Here is a 19,458-nt window from a genome sequence, read left to right on the forward strand (position 1 = left end):
TGTTGTCAACCTCTAGATCCCTTACATGCCTGCACTTTTCGGCTTGCTGCTGCTGCAATCCACGCGTTTTAGATCTGCATAACTCCACCTCTTTAAACACAGCACCCTCACCCCCTGCTGTTTTCACCCGCCTCAACACCGTTGGAAGGGAGGAGAACCAATTAAGGCGGGGGGTGGGGTGGAACGAGCAGCTGTCTACCCTTAGCAGGAGGGCTGCTGATTACTTACCTCTCCTGCTGCTGCTGGCTGTCCAGCAGCAGACTGAAGGTGGCTGCTGCTGTGCGCAGGTATATAAAGGCTCAGAGCCTATTATGACACGCGCAGCCAGCGTTCCATTGCCACATTCCATCTACTGCAGGCAGGATACCTGGCTGGCTGAATGTCGCTGAGAAGCTCACAGAGACCGCCATAAGCAACAGTTTAACAGAATGCCACAGACTAATCAACCAAACTTTTTGGGTTGGGTTCTCTTTTATAGTCTGCAGGCATTAATTGAAAGAAGTCAGTGTTCCAGCAGAGGGAGACAACGTTTCAGAAAAGGCATTGTAGCAAACCAAAAAAGAAATTTTAAGCGCAGCAGAGTAACCAGCGCACATACCTGTTAGCTCAGGTGAGTTTAAAAGGCTGCTGTTGATAACAAGGGCATTTGCTAAATAGATGGTGTGTGTGCAACAATATACTGAAAGGTCAATTATATTGTGCAGCTTATCTCACCACCTGTAGTTATTTAGGTGAAAGCTCCAAAATGCTTGCCTAATATGTCTGTTTATCCAAAAGGAAGTAAAGAGGGAGAGCTAGAAAGATAGCATTGCGTTACATTACATGGCAATGCAATGCACAGTTGCTGAAGTTGAACCAAAATGAGCTTGTCATCTGGCTTCTGCAACTTTGAACATGAAAAATCCAATGAGGAGAAGAAAAGCAAAGCCAAAGAGTCCATCCCAAAATCCGACAAACAAGCAAAATGAACAAAAAACATTGAATTCAATACTTTCTGATTTTAGAAACTGCATTAAAGAAGGGGTGCACCGGTCCTGGAGATACTGCAATACCAGGTCAATGCGTGGAGTGGACAGAGCAAGCTCTTTTTCCATCTCCCTGTTCTAAAAATCCATTTAATATATGGTCCCCAGATAGGGGACGTATCAGATATTAAACTGATAAGAACAGATACTACACTTGATCTTAGCCAAAAGGCCGAGAAGCGATAACCAGAATTGGTTTCGAACTACGGAGCCACCCAAGGATCCTGAAGAGTCCATTTGTGGAGATGAGCTCCTGGACTCCCGTTAAGAAGACATGTTGTCAACCTCTAGATCCCTTACATGCCTGCACTTTTCGGCTTGCTGCTGCTGCAATCCACGCGTTTTAGATCTGCATAACTCCACCTCTTTAAACACAGCACCCTCACCCCCTGCTGTTCCCACCCGCCTCAACACCATTGGAAGGGAGGAGAACCAATTAAGGCGGGGGGTGGGGTGGAACGAGCAGCTGTCTACCCTTAGCAGGAGGGCTGCTGATTACTTACCTCTCCTGCTGCTGCTGGCTGTCCAGCAGCAGACTGAAGGTGGCTGCTGCTGTGCGCAGGTATATAAAGGCTCAGAGCCTATTATGACACGCGCAGCCAGCGTTCCATTGCCACATTCCATCTACTGCAGGCAGGATACCTGGCTGGCTGAATGTCGCTGAGAAGCTCACAGAGACCGCCATAAGCAACAGTTTAACAGAATGCCACAGACTAATCAACCAAACTTTTTGGGTTGGGTTCTCTTTTATAGTCTGCAGGCATTAATTGAAAGAAGTCAGTGTTCCAGCAGAGGGAGACAACGTTTCAGAAAAGGCATTGTAGCAAACCAAAAAAGAAATTTTAAGCGCAGCAGAGTAACCAGCGCACATACCTGTTAGCTCAGGTGAGTTTAAAAGGCTGCTGTTGATAACAAGGGCATTTGCTAAATAGATGGTGTGTGTGCAACAATATACTGAAAGGTCAATTATATTGTGCAGCTTATCTCACCACCTGTAGTTATTTAGGTGAAAGCTCCAAAATGCTTGCCTAATATGTCTGTTTATCCAAAAGGAAGTAAAGAGGGAGAGCTAGAAAGATAGCATTGCGTTACATTACATGGCAATGCAATGCACAGTTGCTGAAGTTGAACCAAAATGAGCTTGTCATCTGGCTTCTGCAACTTTGAACATGAAAAATCCAATGAGGAGAAGAAAAGCAAAGCCAAAGAGTCCATCCCAAAATCCGACAAACAAGCAAAATGAACAAAAAACATTGAATTCAATACTTTCTGATTTTAGAAACTGCATTAAAGAAGGGGTGCACCGGTCCTGGAGATACTGCAATACCAGGTCAATGCGTGGAGTGGACAGAGCAAGCTCTTTTTCCATCTCCCTGTTCTAAAAATCCATTTAATATATGGTCCCCAGATAGGGGACGTATCAGATATTAAACTGATAAGAACAGATACTACACTTGATCTTAGCCAAAAGGCCGAGAAGCGATAACCAGAATTGGTTTCGAACTACAGAGCCACCCAAGGATCCTGAAGAGTCCATTTGTGGAGATGAGCTCCTGGACTCCCGTTAAGAAGACATGTTGTCAACCTCTAGATCCCTTACATGCCTGCACTTTTCGGCTTGCTGCTGCTGCAATCCACGCGTTTTAGATCTGCATAACTCCACCTCTTTAAACACAGCACCCTCACCCCCTGCTGTTCCCACCCGCCTCAACACCGTTGGAAGGGAGGAGAACCAATTAAGGCGGGGGGTGGGGTGGAACGAGCAGCTGTCTACCCTTAGCAGGAGGGCTGCTGATTACTTACCTCTCCTGCTGCTGCTGGCTGTCCAGCAGCAGACTGAAGGTGGCTACTGCTGTGCGCAGGTATATAAAGGCTCAGAGCCTATTATGACACGCGCAGCCAGCGTTCCATTGCCACATTCCATCTACTGCAGGCAGGATACCTGGCTGGCTGAATGTCGCTGAGAAGCTCACAGAGACCGCCATAAGCAACAGTTTAACAGAATGCCACAGACTAATCAACCAAACTTTTTGGGTTGGGTTCTCTTTTATAGTCTGCAGGCATTAATTGAAAGAAGTCAGTGTTCCAGCAGAGGGAGACAACGTTTCAGAAAAGGCATTGTAGCAAACCAAAAAAGAAATTTTAAGCGCAGCAGAGTAACCAGCGCACATACCTGTTAGCTCAGGTGAGTTTAAAAGGCTGCTGTTGATAACAAGGGCATTTGCTAAATAGATGGTGTGTGTGCAACAATATACTGAAAGGTCAATTATATTGTGCAGCTTATCTCACCACCTGTAGTTATTTAGGTGAAAGCTCCAAAATGCTTGCCTAATATGTCTGTTTATCCAAAAGGAAGTAAAGAGGGAGAGCTAGAAAGATAGCATTGCGTTACATTACATGGCAATGCAATGCACAGTTGCTGAAGTTGAACCAAAATGAGCTTGTCATCTGGCTTCTGCAACTTTGAACATGAAAAATCCAATGAGGAGAAGAAAAGCAAAGCCAAAGAGTCCATCCCAAAATCCGACAAACAAGCAAAATGAACAAAAAACATTGAATTCAATACTTTCTGATTTTAGAAACTGCATTAAAGAAGGGGTGCACCGGTCCTGGAGATACTGCAATACCAGGTCAATGCGTGGAGTGGACAGAGCAAGCTCTTTTTCCATCTCCCTGTTCTAAAAATCCATTTAATATATGGTCCCCAGATAGGGGACGTATCAGATATTAAACTGATAAGAACAGATACTACACTTGATCTTAGCCAAAAGGCCGAGAAGCGATAACCAGAATTGGTTTCGAACTGCGGAGCCACCCAAGGATCCTGAAGAGTCCATTTGTGGAGATGAGCTCCTGGACTCCCGTTAAGAAGACATGTTGTCAACCTCTAGATCCCTTACATGCCTGCACTTTTCGGCTTGCTGCTGCTGCAATCCACGCGTTTTAGATCTGCATAACTCCACCTCTTTAAACACAGCACCCTCACCCCCTGCTGTTCCCACCTGCCTCAACACCGTTGGAAGGGAGGAGAACCAATTAAGGCGGGGGGTGGGGTGGAACGAGAAGCTGTCTACCCTTAGCAGGAGGGCTGCTGATTACTTACCTCTCCTGCTGCTGCTGGCTGTCCAGCAGCAGACTGAAGGTGGCTGCTGCTGTGCGCAGGTATATAAAGGCTCAGAGCCTATTATGACACGCGCAGCCAGCGTTCCATTGCCACATTCCATCTACTGCAGGCAGGATACCTGGCTGGCTGAATGTCGCTGAGAAGCTCACAGAGACCGCCATAAGCAACAGTTTAACAGAATGCCACAGACTAATCAACCAAACTTTTTGGGTTGGGTTCTCTTTTATAGTCTGCAGGCATTAAATGAAAGAAGTCAGTGTTCCAGCAGAGGGAGACAACGTTTCAGAAAAGGCATTGTAGCAAACCAAAAAAGAAATTTTAAGCGCAGCAGAGTAACCAGCGCACATACCTGTTAGCTCAGGTGAGTTTAAAAGGCTGCTGTTGATAACAAGGGCATTTGCTAAATAGATGGTGTGTGTGCAACAATATACTGAAAGGTCAATTATATTGTGCAGCTTATCTCACCACCTGTAGTTATTTAGGTGAAAGCTCCAAAATGCTTGCCTAATATGTCTGTTTATCCAAAAGGAAGTAAAAAGGGAGAGCTAGAAAGATAGCATTTCATTGCATTACATGGCAATGCAATGCACGGTTGCTGAAGTTGAACCAAAATGAGCTTGTAATCTGGCTTCTGCAACTTTGAACATGAAAAATGCAATGAGGAGAAGAAAAGCAAAGCCAAAGAGTCCATCCCAAAATCCGACAAACAAGCAAAATGAACAAAAAACATTGAATTCAATTCTTTCTGATTTTAGAAACTGCATTAAAGAAGGGGTGCACCGGTCCTGGAGATACTGCAATACCAGGTCAATGCGTGGAGTGGACAGAGCAAGCTCTTTTTCCATCTCCCTGTTCTAAAAATCCATTTAATATATGGTCCCCAGATAGGGGACGTATCAGATATTAAACTGATAAGAACAGATACTACACTTGATCTTAGCCAAAAGGCCGAGAAGCGATAACCAGAATTGGTTTCAAACTACGGAGCCACCCAAGGATCCTGAAAAGTCCATTTGTGGAGATGAGCTCCTGGACTCCCGTTAAGAAGACATGTTGTCAACCTCTAGATCCCTTACATGCCTGCACTTTTCGGCTTGCTGCTGCTGCAATCCACGCGTTTTAGATCTGCATAACTCCACCTCTTTAAACACAGCACCTTCACCCCCTGCTGTTCCCACCCGCCTCAACACCGTTGGAAGGGAGGAGAACCAATTAAGGCGGGGGGTTGGGTGGAACGAGCAGCTGTCTACCCTTAGCAGGAGGGCTGCTGATTACATACCTCTCCTGCTGCTGCTGCTGCTGCTGGCTGTCCAGCAGCAGACTGAAGGTGGCTGCTGCTGTGCACAGGTATAGAAAGGCTCAGAGCCTATTATGACATGCGCAGCCAGCGTTCCATTGCCACATTCCATCTACTGCAGGCAGGATACCTGGCTGGCTGAATGTCGCTGAGAAGCTCACAGAGACCGCCATAAGCAACAGTTTAACAGAATGCCACAGACTAATCAACCAAACTTTTTGGGTTGGGTTCTCTTTTATAGTCTGCAGGCATTAAATGAAAGAAGTCAGTGTTCCAGCAGAGGGAGACAACGTTTCAGAAAAGGCATTGTAGCAAACCAAAAAAGAAATTTTAAGCGCAGCAGAGTAACCAGCGCACATACCTGTTAGCTCAGGTGAGTTTAAAAGGCTGCTGTTGATAACAAGGGCATTTGCTAAATAGATGGTGTGTGTGCAACAATATACTGAAAGGTCAATTATATTGTGCAGCTTATCTCACCACCTGTAGTTATTTAGGTGAAAGCTCCAAAATGCTTGCCTAATATGTCTGTTTATCCAAAAGGAAGTAAAAAGGGAGAGCTAGAAAGATAGCATTTCATTACATTACATGGCAATGCAATGCACAGTTGCTGAAGTTGAACCAAAATGAGCTTGTCATCTGGCTTCTGCAACTTTGAACATGAAAAATCCAATGAGGAGAAGAAAAGCAAAGCCAAAGAGTCCATCCCAAAATCCGACAAACAAGCAAAATGAACAAAAAACATTGAATTCAATTCTTTCTGATTTTAGAAACTGCATTAAAGAAGGGGTGCACCGGTCCTGGAGATACTGCAATACCAGGTCAATGCGTGGAGTGGACAGAGCAAGCTCTTTTTCCATCTCCCTGTTCTAAAAATCCATTTAATATATGGTCCCCAGATAGGGGACGTATCAGATATTAAACTGATAAGAACAGATACTACACTTGATCTTAGCCAAAAGGCCGAGAAGCGATAACCAGAATTGGTTTCGAACTGCGGAGCCACCCAAGGATCCTGAAGAGTCCATTTGTGGAGATGAGCTCCTGGACTCCCGTTAAGAAGACATGTTGTCAACCTCTAGATCCCTTACATGCCTGCACTTTTCGGCTTGCTGCTGCTGCAATCCACGCGTTTTAGATCTGCATAACTCCACCTCTTTAAACACAGCACCCTCACCCCCTGCTGTTCCCACCTGCCTCAACACCGTTGGAAGGGAGGAGAACCAATTAAGGCGGGGGGTGGGGTGGAACGAGAAGCTGTCTACCCTTAGCAGGAGGGCTGCTGATTACTTACCTCTCCTGCTGCTGCTGGCTGTCCAGCAGCAGACTGAAGGTGGCTGCTGCTGTGCGCAGGTATATAAAGGCTCAGAGCCTATTATGACATGCACAGCCAGCGTTCCATTGCCACATTCCATCTACTGCAGGCAGGATACCTGGCTGGCTGAATGTCACTGAGAAGCTCACAGAGACCGCCATAAGCAACAGTTTAACAGAATGCCACAGACTAATCAACCAAACTTTTTGGGTTGGGTTCTCTTTTATAGTCTGCAGGCATTAATTGAAAGAAGTCAGTGTTCCAGCAGAGGGAGACAACGTTTCAGAAAAGGCATTGTAGCAAACCAAAAAAGAAATTTTAAGCGCAGCAGAGTAACCAGCGCACATACCTGTTAGCTCAGGTGAGTTTAAAAGGCTGCTGTTGATAACAAGGGCATTTGCTAAATAGATGGTGTGTGTGCAACAATATACTGAAAGGTCAATTATATTGTGCAGCTTATCTCACCACCTGTAGATATTTAGGTGAAAGCTCCAAAATGCTTGCCTAATATGTCTGTTTATCCAAAAGGAAGTAAAGAGGGAGAGCTAGAAAGATAGCATTGCGTTACATTACATGGCAATGCAATGCACAGTTGCTGAAGTTGAACCAAAATGAGCTTGTCATCTGGCTTCTGCAACTTTGAACATGAAAAATCCAATGAGGAGAAGAAAAGCAAAGCCAAAGAGTCCATCCCAAAATCCGACAAACAAGCAAAATGAACAAAAAACATTGAATTCAATACTTTCTGATTTTAGAAACTGCATTAAAGAAGGGGTGCACCGGTCCTGGAGATACTGCAATACCAGGTCAATGCGTGGAGTGGACAGAGCAAGCTCTTTTTCCATCTCCCTGTTCTAAAAATCCATTTAATATATGGTCCCCAGATAGGGGACGTATCAGATATTAAACTGATAAGAACAGATACTACACTTGATCTTAGCCAAAAGGCCGAGAAGCGATAACCAGAATTGGTTTCGAACTGCGGAGCCACCCAAGGATCCTGAAGAGTCCATTTGTGGAGATGAGCTCCTGGACTCCCGTTAAGAAGACATGTTGTCAACCTCTAGATCCCTTACATGCCTGCACTTTTCGGCTTGCTGCTGCTGCAATCCACGCGTTTTAGATCTGCATAACTCCACCTCTTTAAACACAGCACCCTCACCCCCTGCTGTTCCCACCTGCCTCAACACCGTTGGAAGGGAGGAGAACCAATTAAGGCGGGGGGTGGGGTGGAACGAGAAGCTGTCTACCCTTAGCAGGAGGGCTGCTGATTACTTACCTCTCCTGCTGCTGCTGGCTGTCCAGCAGCAGACTGAAGGTGGCTGCTGCTGTGCGCAGGTATATAAAGGCTCAGAGCCTATTATGACATGCGCAGCCAGCGTTCCATTGCCACATTCCATCTACTGCAGGCAGGATACCTGGCTGGCTGAATGTCACTGAGAAGCTCACAGAGACCGCCATAAGCAACAGTTTAACAGAATGCCACAGACTAATCAACCAAACTTTTTGGGTTGGGTTCTCTTTTATAGTCTGCAGGCATTAATTGAAAGAAGTCAGTGTTCCAGCAGAGGGAGACAACGTTTCAGAAAAGGCATTGTAGCAAACCAAAAAAGAAATTTTAAGCGCAGCAGAGTAACCAGCGCACATACCTGTTAGCTCAGGTGAGTTTAAAAGGCTGCTGTTGATAACAAGGGCATTTGCTAAATAGATGGTGTGTGTGCAACAATATACTGAAAGGTCAATTATATTGTGCAGCTTATCTCACCACCTGTAGATATTTAGGTGAAAGCTCCAAAATGCTTGCCTAATATGTCTGTTTATCCAAAAGGAAGTAAAGAGGGAGAGCTAGAAAGATAGCATTGCGTTACATTACATGGCAATGCAATGCACAGTTGCTGAAGTTGAACCAAAATGAGCTTGTCATCTGGCTTCTGCAACTTTGAACATGAAAAATCCAATGAGGAGAAGAAAAGCAAAGCCAAAGAGTCCATCCCAAAATCCGACAAACAAGCAAAATGAACAAAAAACATTGAATTCAATACTTTCTGATTTTAGAAACTGCATTAAAGAAGGGGTGCACCGGTCCTGGAGATACTGCAATACCAGGTCAATGCGTGGAGTGGACAGAGCAAGCTCTTTTTCCATCTCCCTGTTCTAAAAATCCATTTAATATATGGTCCCCAGATAGGGGACGTATCAGATATTAAACTGATAAGAACAGATACTACACTTGATCTTAGCCAAAAGGCCGAGAAGCGATAACCAGAATTGGTTTCGAACTACGGAGCCACCCAAGGATCCTGAAGAGTCCATTTGTGGAGATGAGCTCCTGGACTCCCGTTAAGAAGACATGTTGTCAACCTCTAGATCCCTTACATGCCTGCACTTTTCGGCTTGCTGCTGCTGCAATCCACGCGTTTTAGATCTGCATAACTCCACCTCTTTAAACACAGCACCCTCACCCCCTGCTGTTCCCACCCGCCTCAACACCGTTGGAAGGGAGGAGAACCAATTAAGGCGGGGGGTGGGGTGGAACGAGCAGCTGTCTACCCTTAGCAGGAGGGCTGCTGATTACTTACCTCTCCTGCTGCTGCTGGCTGTCCAGCAGCAGACTGAAGGTGGCTGCTGCTGTGCGCAGGTATATAAAGGCTCAGAGCCTATTATGACACGCGCAGCCAGCGTTCCATTGCCACATTCCATCTACTGCAGGCAGGATACCTGGCTGGCTGAATGTCGCTGAGAAGCTCACAGAGACCGCCATAAGCAACAGTTTAACAGAATGCCACAGACTAATCAACCAAACTTTTTGGGTTGGGTTCTCTTTTATAGTCTGCAGGCATTAATTGAAAGAAGTCAGTGTTCCAGCAGAGGGAGACAACGTTTCAGAAAAGGCATTGTAGCAAACCAAAAAAGAAATTTTAAGCGCAGCAGAGTAACCAGCGCACATACCTGTTAGCTCAGGTGAGTTTAAAAGGCTGCTGTTGATAACAAGGGCATTTGCTAAATAGATGGTGTGTGTGCAACAATATACTGAAAGGTCAATTATATTGTGCAGCTTATCTCACCACCTGTAGTTATTTAGGTGAAAGCTCCAAAATGCTTGCCTAATATGTCTGTTTATCCAAAAGGAAGTAAAGAGGGAGAGCTAGAAAGATAGCATTGCGTTACATTACATGGCAATGCAATGCACAGTTGCTGAAGTTGAACCAAAATGAGCTTGTCATCTGGCTTCTGCAACTTTGAACATGAAAAATCCAATGAGGAGAAGAAAAGCAAAGCCAAAGAGTCCATCCCAAAATCCGACAAACAAGCAAAATGAACAAAAAACATAGAATTCAATACTTTCTGATTTTAGAAACTGCATTAAAGAAGGGGTGCACCGGTCCTGGAGATACTGCAATACCAGGTCAATGCGTGGAGTGGACAGAGCAAGCTCTTTTTCCATCTCCCTGTTCTAAAAATCCATTTAATATATGGTCCCCAGATAGGGGACGTATCAGATATTAAACTGATAAGAACAGATACTACACTTGATCTTAGCCAAAAGGCCGAGAAGCGATAACCAGAATTGGTTTCGAACTGCGGAGCCACCCAAGGATCCTGAAGAGTCCATTTGTGGAGATGAGCTCCTGGACTCCCGTTAAGAAGACATGTTGTCAACCTCTAGATCCCTTACATGCCTGCACTTTTCGGCTTGCTGCTGCTGCAATCCACGCGTTTTAGATCTGCATAACTCCACCTCTTTAAACACAGCACCCTCACCCCCTGCTGTTCCCACCTGCCTCAACACCGTTGGAAGGGAGGAGAACCAATTAAGGCGGGGGGTGGGGTGGAACGAGAAGCTGTCTACCCTTAGCAGGAGGGCTGCTGATTACTTACCTCTCCTGCTGCTGCTGGCTGTCCAGCAGCAGACTGAAGGTGGCTGCTGCTGTGCGCAGGTATATAAAGGCTCAGAGCCTATTATGACATGCGCAGCCAGCGTTCCATTGCCACATTCCATCTACTGCAGGCAGGATACCTGGCTGGCTGAATGTCACTGAGAAGCTCACAGAGACCGCCATAAGCAACAGTTTAACAGAATGCCACAGACTAATCAACCAAACTTTTTGGGTTGGGTTCTCTTTTATAGTCTGCAGGCATTAATTGAAAGAAGTCAGTGTTCCAGCAGAGGGAGACAACGTTTCAGAAAAGGCATTGTAGCAAACCAAAAAAGAAATTTTAAGCGCAGCAGAGTAACCAGCGCACATACCTGTTAGCTCAGGTGAGTTTAAAAGGCTGCTGTTGATAACAAGGGCATTTGCTAAATAGATGGTGTGTGTGCAACAATATACTGAAAGGTCAATTATATTGTGCAGCTTATCTCACCACCTGTAGTTATTTAGGTGAAAGCTCCAAAATGCTTGCCTAATATGTCTGTTTATCCAAAAGGAAGTAAAGAGGGAGAGCTAGAAAGATAGCATTGCGTTACATTACATGGCAATGCAATGCACAGTTGCTGAAGTTGAACCAAAATGAGCTTGTCATCTGGCTTCTGCAACTTTGAACATGAAAAATCCAATGAGGAGAAGAAAAGCAAAGCCAAAGAGTCCATCCCAAAATCCGACAAACAAGCAAAATGAACAAAAAACATTGAATTCAATACTTTCTGATTTTAGAAACTGCATTAAAGAAGGGGTGCACCGGTCCTGGAGATACTGCAATACCAGGTCAATGCGTGGAGTGGACAGAGCAAGCTCTTTTTCCATCTCCCTGTTCTAAAAATCCATTTAATATATGGTCCCCAGATAGGGGACGTATCAGATATTAAACTGATAAGAACAGATACTACACTTGATCTTAGCCAAAAGGCCGAGAAGCGATAACCAGAATTGGTTTCGAACTGCGGAGCCACCCAAGGATCCTGAAGAGTCCATTTGTGGAGATGAGCTCCTGGACTCCCGTTAAGAAGACATGTTGTCAACCTCTAGATCCCTTACATGCCTGCACTTTTCGGCTTGCTGCTGCTGCAATCCACGCGTTTTAGATCTGCATAACTCCACCTCTTTAAACACAGCACCCTCACCCCCTGCTGTTCCCACCTGCCTCAACACCGTTGGAAGGGAGGAGAACCAATTAAGGCGGGGGGTGGGGTGGAACGAGAAGCTGTCTACCCTTAGCAGGAGGGCTGCTGATTACTTACCTCTCCTGCTGCTGCTGGCTGTCCAGCAGCAGACTGAAGGTGGCTGCTGCTGTGCGCAGGTATATAAAGGCTCAGAGCCTATTATGACATGCGCAGCCAGCGTTCCATTGCCACATTCCATCTACTGCAGGCAGGATACCTGGCTGGCTGAATGTCACTGAGAAGCTCACAGAGACCGCCATAAGCAACAGTTTAACAGAATGCCACAGACTAATCAACCAAACTTTTTGGGTTGGGTTCTCTTTTATAGTCTGCAGGCATTAATTGAAAGAAGTCAGTGTTCCAGCAGAGGGAGACAACGTTTCAGAAAAGGCATTGTAGCAAACCAAAAAAGAAATTTTAAGCGCAGCAGAGTAACCAGCGCACATACCTGTTAGCTCAGGTGAGTTTAAAAGGCTGCTGTTGATAACAAGGGCATTTGCTAAATAGATGGTGTGTGTGCAACAATATACTGAAAGGTCAATTATATTGTGCAGCTTATCTCACCACCTGTAGATATTTAGGTGAAAGCTCCAAAATGCTTGCCTAATATGTCTGTTTATCCAAAAGGAAGTAAAGAGGGAGAGCTAGAAAGATAGCATTGCGTTACATTACATGGCAATGCAATGCACAGTTGCTGAAGTTGAACCAAAATGAGCTTGTCATCTGGCTTCTGCAACTTTGAACATGAAAAATCCAATGAGGAGAAGAAAAGCAAAGCCAAAGAGTCCATCCCAAAATCCGACAAACAAGCAAAATGAACAAAAAACATTGAATTCAATACTTTCTGATTTTAGAAACTGCATTAAAGAAGGGGTGCACCGGTCCTGGAGATACTGCAATACCAGGTCAATGCGTGGAGTGGACAGAGCAAGCTCTTTTTCCATCTCCCTGTTCTAAAAATCCATTTAATATATGGTCCCCAGATAGGGGACGTATCAGATATTAAACTGATAAGAACAGATACTACACTTGATCTTAGCCAAAAGGCCGAGAAGCGATAACCAGAATTGGTTTCGAACTGCGGAGCCACCCAAGGATCCTGAAGAGTCCATTTGTGGAGATGAGCTCCTGGACTCCCGTTAAGAAGACATGTTGTCAACCTCTAGATCCCTTACATGCCTGCACTTTTCGGCTTGCTGCTGCTGCAATCCACGCGTTTTAGATCTGCATAACTCCACCTCTTTAAACACAGCACCCTCACCCCCTGCTGTTCCCACCTGCCTCAACACCGTTGGAAGGGAGGAGAACCAATTAAGGCGGGGGGTGGGGTGGAACGAGAAGCTGTCTACCCTTAGCAGGAGGGCTGCTGATTACTTACCTCTCCTGCTGCTGCTGGCTGTCCAGCAGCAGACTGAAGGTGGCTGCTGCTGTGCGCAGGTATATAAAGGCTCAGAGCCTATTATGACATGCGCAGCCAGCGTTCCATTGCCACATTCCATCTACTGCAGGCAGGATACCTGGCTGGCTGAATGTCACTGAGAAGCTCACAGAGACCGCCATAAGCAACAGTTTAACAGAATGCCACAGACTAATCAACCAAACTTTTTGGGTTGGGTTCTCTTTTATAGTCTGCAGGCATTAATTCAAAGAAGTCAGTGTTCCAGCAGAGGGAGACAACGTTTCAGAAAAGGCATTGTAGCAAACCAAAAAAGAAATTTTAAGCGCAGCAGAGTAACCAGCGCACATACCTGTTAGCTCAGGTGAGTTTAAAAGGCTGCTGTTGATAACAAGGGCATTTGCTAAATAGATGGTGTGTGTGCAACAATATACTGAAAGGTCAATTATATTGTGCAGCTTATCTCACCACCTGTAGATATTTAGGTGAAAGCTCCAAAATGCTTGCCTAATATGTCTGTTTATCCAAAAGGAAGTAAAGAGGGAGAGCTAGAAAGATAGCATTGCGTTACATTACATGGCAATGCAATGCACAGTTGCTGAAGTTGAACCAAAATGAGCTTGTCATCTGGCTTCTGCAACTTTGAACATGAAAAATCCAATGAGGAGAAGAAAAGCAAAGCCAAAGAGTCCATCCCAAAATCCGACAAACAAGCAAAATGAACAAAAAACATTGAATTCAATACTTTCTGATTTTAGAAACTGCATTAAAGAAGGGGTGCACCGGTCCTGGAGATACTGCAATACCAGGTCAATGCGTGGAGTGGACAGAGCAAGCTCTTTTTCCATCTCCCTGTTCTAAAAATCCATTTAATATATGGTCCCCAGATAGGGGACGTATCAGATATTAAACTGATAAGAACAGATACTACACTTGATCTTAGCCAAAAGGCCGAGAAGCGATAACCAGAATTGGTTTCGAACTACGGAGCCACCCAAGGATCCTGAAGAGTCCATTTGTGGAGATGAGCTCCTGGACTCCCGTTAAGAAGACATGTTGTCAACCTCTAGATCCCTTACATGCCTGCACTTTTCGGCTTGCTGCTGCTGCAATCCACGCGTTTTAGATCTGCATAACTCCACCTCTTTAAACACAGCACCCTCACCCCCTGCTGTTCCCACCCGCCTCAACACCGTTGGAAGGGAGGAGAACCAATTAAGGCGGGGGGTGGGGTGGAACGAGCAGCTGTCTACCCTTAGCAGGAGGGCTGCTGATTACTTACCTCTCCTGCTGCTGCTGGCTGTCCAGCAGCAGACTGAAGGTGGCTGCTGCTGTGCGCAGGTATATAAAGGCTCAGAGCCTATTATGACACGCGCAGCCAGCGTTCCATTGCCACATTCCATCTACTGCAGGCAGGATACCTGGCTGGCTGAATGTCGCTGAGAAGCTCACAGAGACCGCCATAAGCAACAGTTTAACAGAATGCCACAGACTAATCAACCAAACTTTTTGGGTTGGGTTCTCTTTTATAGTCTGCAGGCATTAATTGAAAGAAGTCAGTGTTCCAGCAGAGGGAGACAACGTTTCAGAAAAGGCATTGTAGCAAACCAAAAAAGAAATTTTAAGCGCAGCACAGTAACCAGCGCACATACCTGTTAGCTCAGGTGAGTTTAAAAGGCTGCTGTTGATAACAAGGGCATTTGCTAAATAGATGGTGTGTGTGCAACAATATACTGAAAGGTCAATTATATTGTGCAGCTTATCTCACCACCTGTAGTTATTTAGGTGAAAGCTCCAAAATGCTTGCCTAATATGTCTGTTTATCCAAAAGGAAGTAAAGAGGGAGAGCTAGAAAGATAGCATTGCGTTACATTACATGGCAATGCAATGCACAGTTGCTGAAGTTGAACCAAAATGAGCTTGTCATCTGGCTTCTGCAACTTTGAACATGAAAAATCCAATGAGGAGAAGAAAAGCAAAGCCAAAGAGTCCATCCCAAAATCCGACAAACAAGCAAAATGAACAAAAAACATAGAATTCAATACTTTCTGATTTTAGAAACTGCATTAAAGAAGGGGTGCACCGGTCCTGGAGATACTGCAATACCAGGTCAATGCGTGGAGTGGACAGAGCAAGCTCTTTTTCCATCTCCCTGTTCTAAAAATCCATTTAATATATGGTCCCCAGATAGGGGACGTATCAGATATTAAACTGATAAGAACAGATACTACACTTGATCTTAGCCAAAAGGCCGAGAAGCGATAACCAGAATTGGTTTCGAACTGCGGAGCCACCCAAGGATCCTGAAGAGTCCATTTGTGGAGATGAGCTCCTGGACTCCCGTTAAGAAGACATGTTGTCAACCTCTAGATCCCTTACATGCCTGCACTTCTCGGCTTGCTGCTGCTGCAATCCACGCGTTTTAGATCTGCATAACTCCACCTCTTTAAACACAGCACCCACACCCCCTGCTGTTCCCACCCGCCTCAACACCGTTGGAAGGGAGGAGAACCAATTAAGGCGGGGGGTGGGGTGGAACGAGCAGCTGTCTACCCTTAGCAGGAGGGCTGCTGATTACTTACCTCTCCTGCTGCTGCTGGCTGTCCAGCAGCAGACTGAAGGTGGCTGCTGCTGTGCGCAGGTATATAAAGGCTCAGAGCCTATTATGACACGCGCAGCCAGCGTTCCATTGCCACATTCCATCTACTGCAGGCAGGATACCTGGCTGGCTGAATGTCGCTGAGAAGCTCACAGAGACCGCCATAAGCAACAGTTTAACAGAATGCCACAGACTAATCAACCAAACTTTTTGGGTTGGGTTCTCTTTTATAGTCTGCAGGCATTAATTGAAAGAAGTCAGTGTTCCAGCAGAGGGAGACAACGTTTCAGAAAAGGCATTGTAGCAAACCAAAAAAGAAATTTTAAGCGCAGCAGAGTAACCAGCGCACATACCTGTTAGCTCAGGTGAGTTTAAAAGGCTGCTGTTGATAACAAGGGCATTTGCTAAATAGATGGTGTGTGTGCAACAATATACTGAAAGGTCAATTATATTGTGCAGCTTATCTCACCACCTGTAGTTATTTAGGTGAAAGCTCCAAAATGCTTGCCTAATATGTCTGTTTATCCAAAAGGAAGTAAAGAGGGAGAGCTAGAAAGATAGCATTGCGTTACATTACATGGCAATGCAATGCACAGTTGCTGAAGTTGAACCAAAATGAGCTTGTCATCTGGCTTCTGCAACTTTGAACATGAAAAATCCAATGAGGAGAAGAAAAGCAAAGCCAAAGAGTCCATCCCAAAATCCGACAAACAAGCAAAATGAACAAAAAACATTGAATTCAATACTTTCTGATTTTAGAAACTGCATTAAAGAAGGGGTGCACCGGTCCTGGAGATACTGCAATACCAGGTCAATGCGTGGAGTGGACAGAGCAAGCTCTTTTTCCATCTCCCTGTTCTAAAAATCCATTTAATATATGGTCCCCAGATAGGGGACGTATCAGATATTAAACTGATAAGAACAGATACTACACTTGATCTTAGCCAAAAGGCCGAGAAGCGATAACCACAATTGGTTTCGAACTGCGGAGCCACCCAAGGATCCTGAAGAGTCCATTTGTGGAGATGAGCTCCTGGACTCCCGTTAAGAAGACATGTTGTCAACCTCTAGATCCCTTACATGCCTGCACTTTTCGGCTTGCTGCTGCTGCAATCCACGCGTTTTAGATCTGCATAACTCCACCTCTTTAAACACAGCACCCTCACCCCCTGCTGTTCCCACCCGCCTCAACACCGTTGGAAGGGAGGAGAACCAATTAAGGCGGGGGGTGGGGTGGAACGAGCAGCTGTCTACCCTTAGCAGGAGGGCTGCTGATTACTTACCTCTCCTGCTGCTGCTGGCTGTCCAGCAGCAGACTGAAGGTGGCTGCTGCTGTGCGCAGGTATATAAAGGCTCAGAGCCTATTATGACACGCGCAGCCAGCGTTCCATTGCCACATTCCATCTACTGCAGGCAGGATACCTGGCTGGCTGAATGTCGCTGAGAAGCTCACAGAGACCGCCATAAGCAACAGTTTAACAGAATGCCACAGACTAATCAACCAAACTTTTTGGGTTGGGTTCTCTTTTATAGTCTGCAGGCATTAATTGAAAGAAGTCAGTGTTCCAGCGGAGTGAGACAACGTTTCAGAAAAGGCATTGTAGCAAACCAAAAAAGAAATTTTAAGCGCAGCAGAGTAACCAGCGCACATACCTGTTAGCTCAGGTGAGTTTAAAAGGCTGCTGTTGATAACAAGGGCATTTGCTAAATAGATGGTGTGTGTGCAACAATATACTGAAAGGTCAATTATATTGTGCAGCTTATCTCACCACCTGTAGTTATTTAGGTGAAAGCTCCAAAATGCTTGCCTAATATGTCTGTTTATCCAAAAGGAAGTAAAGAGGGAGAGCTAGAAAGATAGCATTGCGTTACATTACATGGCAATGCAATGCACAGTTGCTGAAGTTGAACCAAAATGAGCTTGTCATCTGGCTTCTGCAACTTTGAACATGAAAAATCCAATGAGGAGAAGAAAAGCAAAGCCAAAGAGTCCATCCCAAAATCCGACAAACAAGCAAAATGAACAAAAAACATTGAATTCAATACTTTCTGATTTTAGAAACTGCATTAAAGAAGGGGTGCACCGGTCCTGGAGATACTGCAATACCAGGTCAATGCGTGGAGTGGACAGAGCAAGCTCTTTTTCCATCTCTCTGTTCTAAAAATCCATTTAATATATGGTCCCCAGATAGGGGACGTATCAGATATTAAACTGATAAGAACAGATACTACACTTGATCTTAGCCAAAAGGCCGAGAAGCGATAACCAGAATTGGTTTCGAACTACGGAGCCACCCAAGGATCCTGAAGAGTCCATTTGTGGAGATGAGCTCCTGGACTCCCGTTAAGAAGACATGTTGTCAACCTCTAGATCCCTTACATGCCTGCACTTTTCGGCTTGCTACTGCTGCAATCCACGCGTTTTAGATCTGCATAACTCCACCTCTTTAAACACAGCACCCTCACCCCCTGCTGTTCCCACCCGCCTCAACACCGTTGGAAGGGAGGAGAACCAATTAAGGCGGGGGGTGGGGTGGAACGAGCAGCTGTCTACCCTTAGCAGGAGGGCTGCTGATTACTTACCTCTCCTGCTGCTGCTGGCTGTCCAGCAGCAGACTGAAGGTGGCTGCTGCTGTGCGCAGGTATATAAAGGCTCAGAGCCTATTATGACACGCGCAGCCAGCGTTCCATTGCCACATTCCATCTACTGCAGGCAGGATACCTGGCTGGCTGAATGTCGCTGAGAAGCTCACAGAGACCGCCATAAGCAACAGTTTAACAGAATGCTACAGACTAATCAACCAAACTTTTTGGGTTGGGTTCTCTTTTTTAGTCTGCAGGCATTAATTGAAAGAAGTCAGTGTTCCAGCAGAGGGAGACAACGTTTCAGAAAAGGCATTGTAGCAAACCAAAAAAGAAATTTTAAGCGCAGCAGAGTAACCAGCGCACATACCTGTTAGCTCAGGTGAGTTTAAAAGGCTGCTGTTGATAACAAGGGCATTTGCTAAATAGATGGTGTGTGTGCAACAATATACTGAAAGGTCAATTATATTGTGCAGCTTATCTCACCACCTGTAGTTATTTAGGTGAAAGCTCCAAAATGCTTGCCTAATATGTCTGTTTATCCAAAAGGAAGTAAAGAGGGAGAGCTAGAAAGATAGCATTGCGTTACATTACATGGCAATGCAATGCACAGTTGCTGAAGTTGAACCAAAATGAGCTTGTCATCTGGCTTCTGCAACTTTGAACATGAAAAATCCAATGAGGAGAAGAAAAGCAAAGCCAAAGAGTCCATCCCAAAATCCGACAAACAAGCAAAATGAACAAAAAACATTGAATTCAATACTTTCTGATTTTAGAAACTGCATTAAAGAAGGGGTGCACCGGTCCTGGAGATACTGCAATACCAGGTCAATGCGTGGAGTGGACAGAGCAAGCTCTTTTTCCATCTCCCTGTTCTAAAAATCCATTTAATATATGGTCCCCAGATAGGGGACGTATCAGATATTAAACTGATAAGAACAGATACTACACTTGATCTTAGCCAAAAGGCCGAGAAGCGATAACCAGAATTGGTTTCGAACTACGGAGCCACCCAAGGATC

At 45.2% G+C, this 19,458-nt stretch overlaps 15 non-coding genes across 15 annotated transcripts; all 15 read right to left on the minus strand.

Moving 5' to 3' along the window:
- Positions 1-1,018: 1,018 nt before the first annotated feature.
- Positions 1,019-1,209, minus strand: LOC141229955 (U2 spliceosomal RNA). The gene has a single exon (XR_012296570.1). It is a non-coding gene; the product is annotated as a U2 spliceosomal RNA (small nuclear RNA).
- A 1,109-nt stretch (positions 1,210-2,318) lies between these two features.
- LOC141229967 (U2 spliceosomal RNA) lies at positions 2,319-2,509 on the minus strand. The gene has a single exon (XR_012296580.1). It is a non-coding gene; the product is annotated as a U2 spliceosomal RNA (small nuclear RNA).
- Positions 2,510-3,618: 1,109 nt separating this feature from the next.
- Positions 3,619-3,809, minus strand: LOC141229978 (U2 spliceosomal RNA). The gene has a single exon (XR_012296589.1). It is a non-coding gene; the product is annotated as a U2 spliceosomal RNA (small nuclear RNA).
- A 1,109-nt stretch (positions 3,810-4,918) lies between these two features.
- Positions 4,919-5,109, minus strand: LOC141229990 (U2 spliceosomal RNA). Its single transcript, XR_012296600.1, has one exon. It is a non-coding gene; the product is annotated as a U2 spliceosomal RNA (small nuclear RNA).
- Positions 5,110-6,227: 1,118 nt separating this feature from the next.
- LOC141230001 (U2 spliceosomal RNA) lies at positions 6,228-6,418 on the minus strand. The gene has a single exon (XR_012296609.1). It is a non-coding gene; the product is annotated as a U2 spliceosomal RNA (small nuclear RNA).
- Positions 6,419-7,527: 1,109 nt separating this feature from the next.
- On the minus strand, positions 7,528-7,718 carry LOC141230013 (U2 spliceosomal RNA). The gene has a single exon (XR_012296613.1). It is a non-coding gene; the product is annotated as a U2 spliceosomal RNA (small nuclear RNA).
- Positions 7,719-8,827: 1,109 nt separating this feature from the next.
- On the minus strand, positions 8,828-9,018 carry LOC141230023 (U2 spliceosomal RNA). The gene has a single exon (XR_012296614.1). It is a non-coding gene; the product is annotated as a U2 spliceosomal RNA (small nuclear RNA).
- A 1,109-nt stretch (positions 9,019-10,127) lies between these two features.
- LOC141230024 (U2 spliceosomal RNA) lies at positions 10,128-10,318 on the minus strand. Its single transcript, XR_012296615.1, has one exon. It is a non-coding gene; the product is annotated as a U2 spliceosomal RNA (small nuclear RNA).
- A 1,109-nt stretch (positions 10,319-11,427) lies between these two features.
- On the minus strand, positions 11,428-11,618 carry LOC141230025 (U2 spliceosomal RNA). The gene has a single exon (XR_012296616.1). It is a non-coding gene; the product is annotated as a U2 spliceosomal RNA (small nuclear RNA).
- A 1,109-nt stretch (positions 11,619-12,727) lies between these two features.
- Positions 12,728-12,918, minus strand: LOC141230026 (U2 spliceosomal RNA). The gene has a single exon (XR_012296617.1). It is a non-coding gene; the product is annotated as a U2 spliceosomal RNA (small nuclear RNA).
- Positions 12,919-14,027: 1,109 nt separating this feature from the next.
- LOC141230027 (U2 spliceosomal RNA) lies at positions 14,028-14,218 on the minus strand. The gene has a single exon (XR_012296618.1). It is a non-coding gene; the product is annotated as a U2 spliceosomal RNA (small nuclear RNA).
- Positions 14,219-15,327: 1,109 nt separating this feature from the next.
- Positions 15,328-15,518, minus strand: LOC141230028 (U2 spliceosomal RNA). The gene has a single exon (XR_012296619.1). It is a non-coding gene; the product is annotated as a U2 spliceosomal RNA (small nuclear RNA).
- A 1,109-nt stretch (positions 15,519-16,627) lies between these two features.
- On the minus strand, positions 16,628-16,818 carry LOC141230029 (U2 spliceosomal RNA). The gene has a single exon (XR_012296620.1). It is a non-coding gene; the product is annotated as a U2 spliceosomal RNA (small nuclear RNA).
- A 1,109-nt stretch (positions 16,819-17,927) lies between these two features.
- LOC141229929 (U2 spliceosomal RNA) lies at positions 17,928-18,118 on the minus strand. The gene has a single exon (XR_012296546.1). It is a non-coding gene; the product is annotated as a U2 spliceosomal RNA (small nuclear RNA).
- A 1,109-nt stretch (positions 18,119-19,227) lies between these two features.
- On the minus strand, positions 19,228-19,418 carry LOC141230031 (U2 spliceosomal RNA). Its single transcript, XR_012296622.1, has one exon. It is a non-coding gene; the product is annotated as a U2 spliceosomal RNA (small nuclear RNA).
- Positions 19,419-19,458: the final 40 nt, after the last annotated feature.

Source organism: Phyllobates terribilis, unplaced genomic scaffold, assembly GCF_046119375.1.
Source record: "Phyllobates terribilis strain yellow unplaced genomic scaffold, ASM4611937v1 Scaffold_488__1_contigs__length_1352022, whole genome shotgun sequence".
Taxonomy (NCBI): domain Eukaryota; kingdom Metazoa; phylum Chordata; class Amphibia; order Anura; family Dendrobatidae; genus Phyllobates; species Phyllobates terribilis.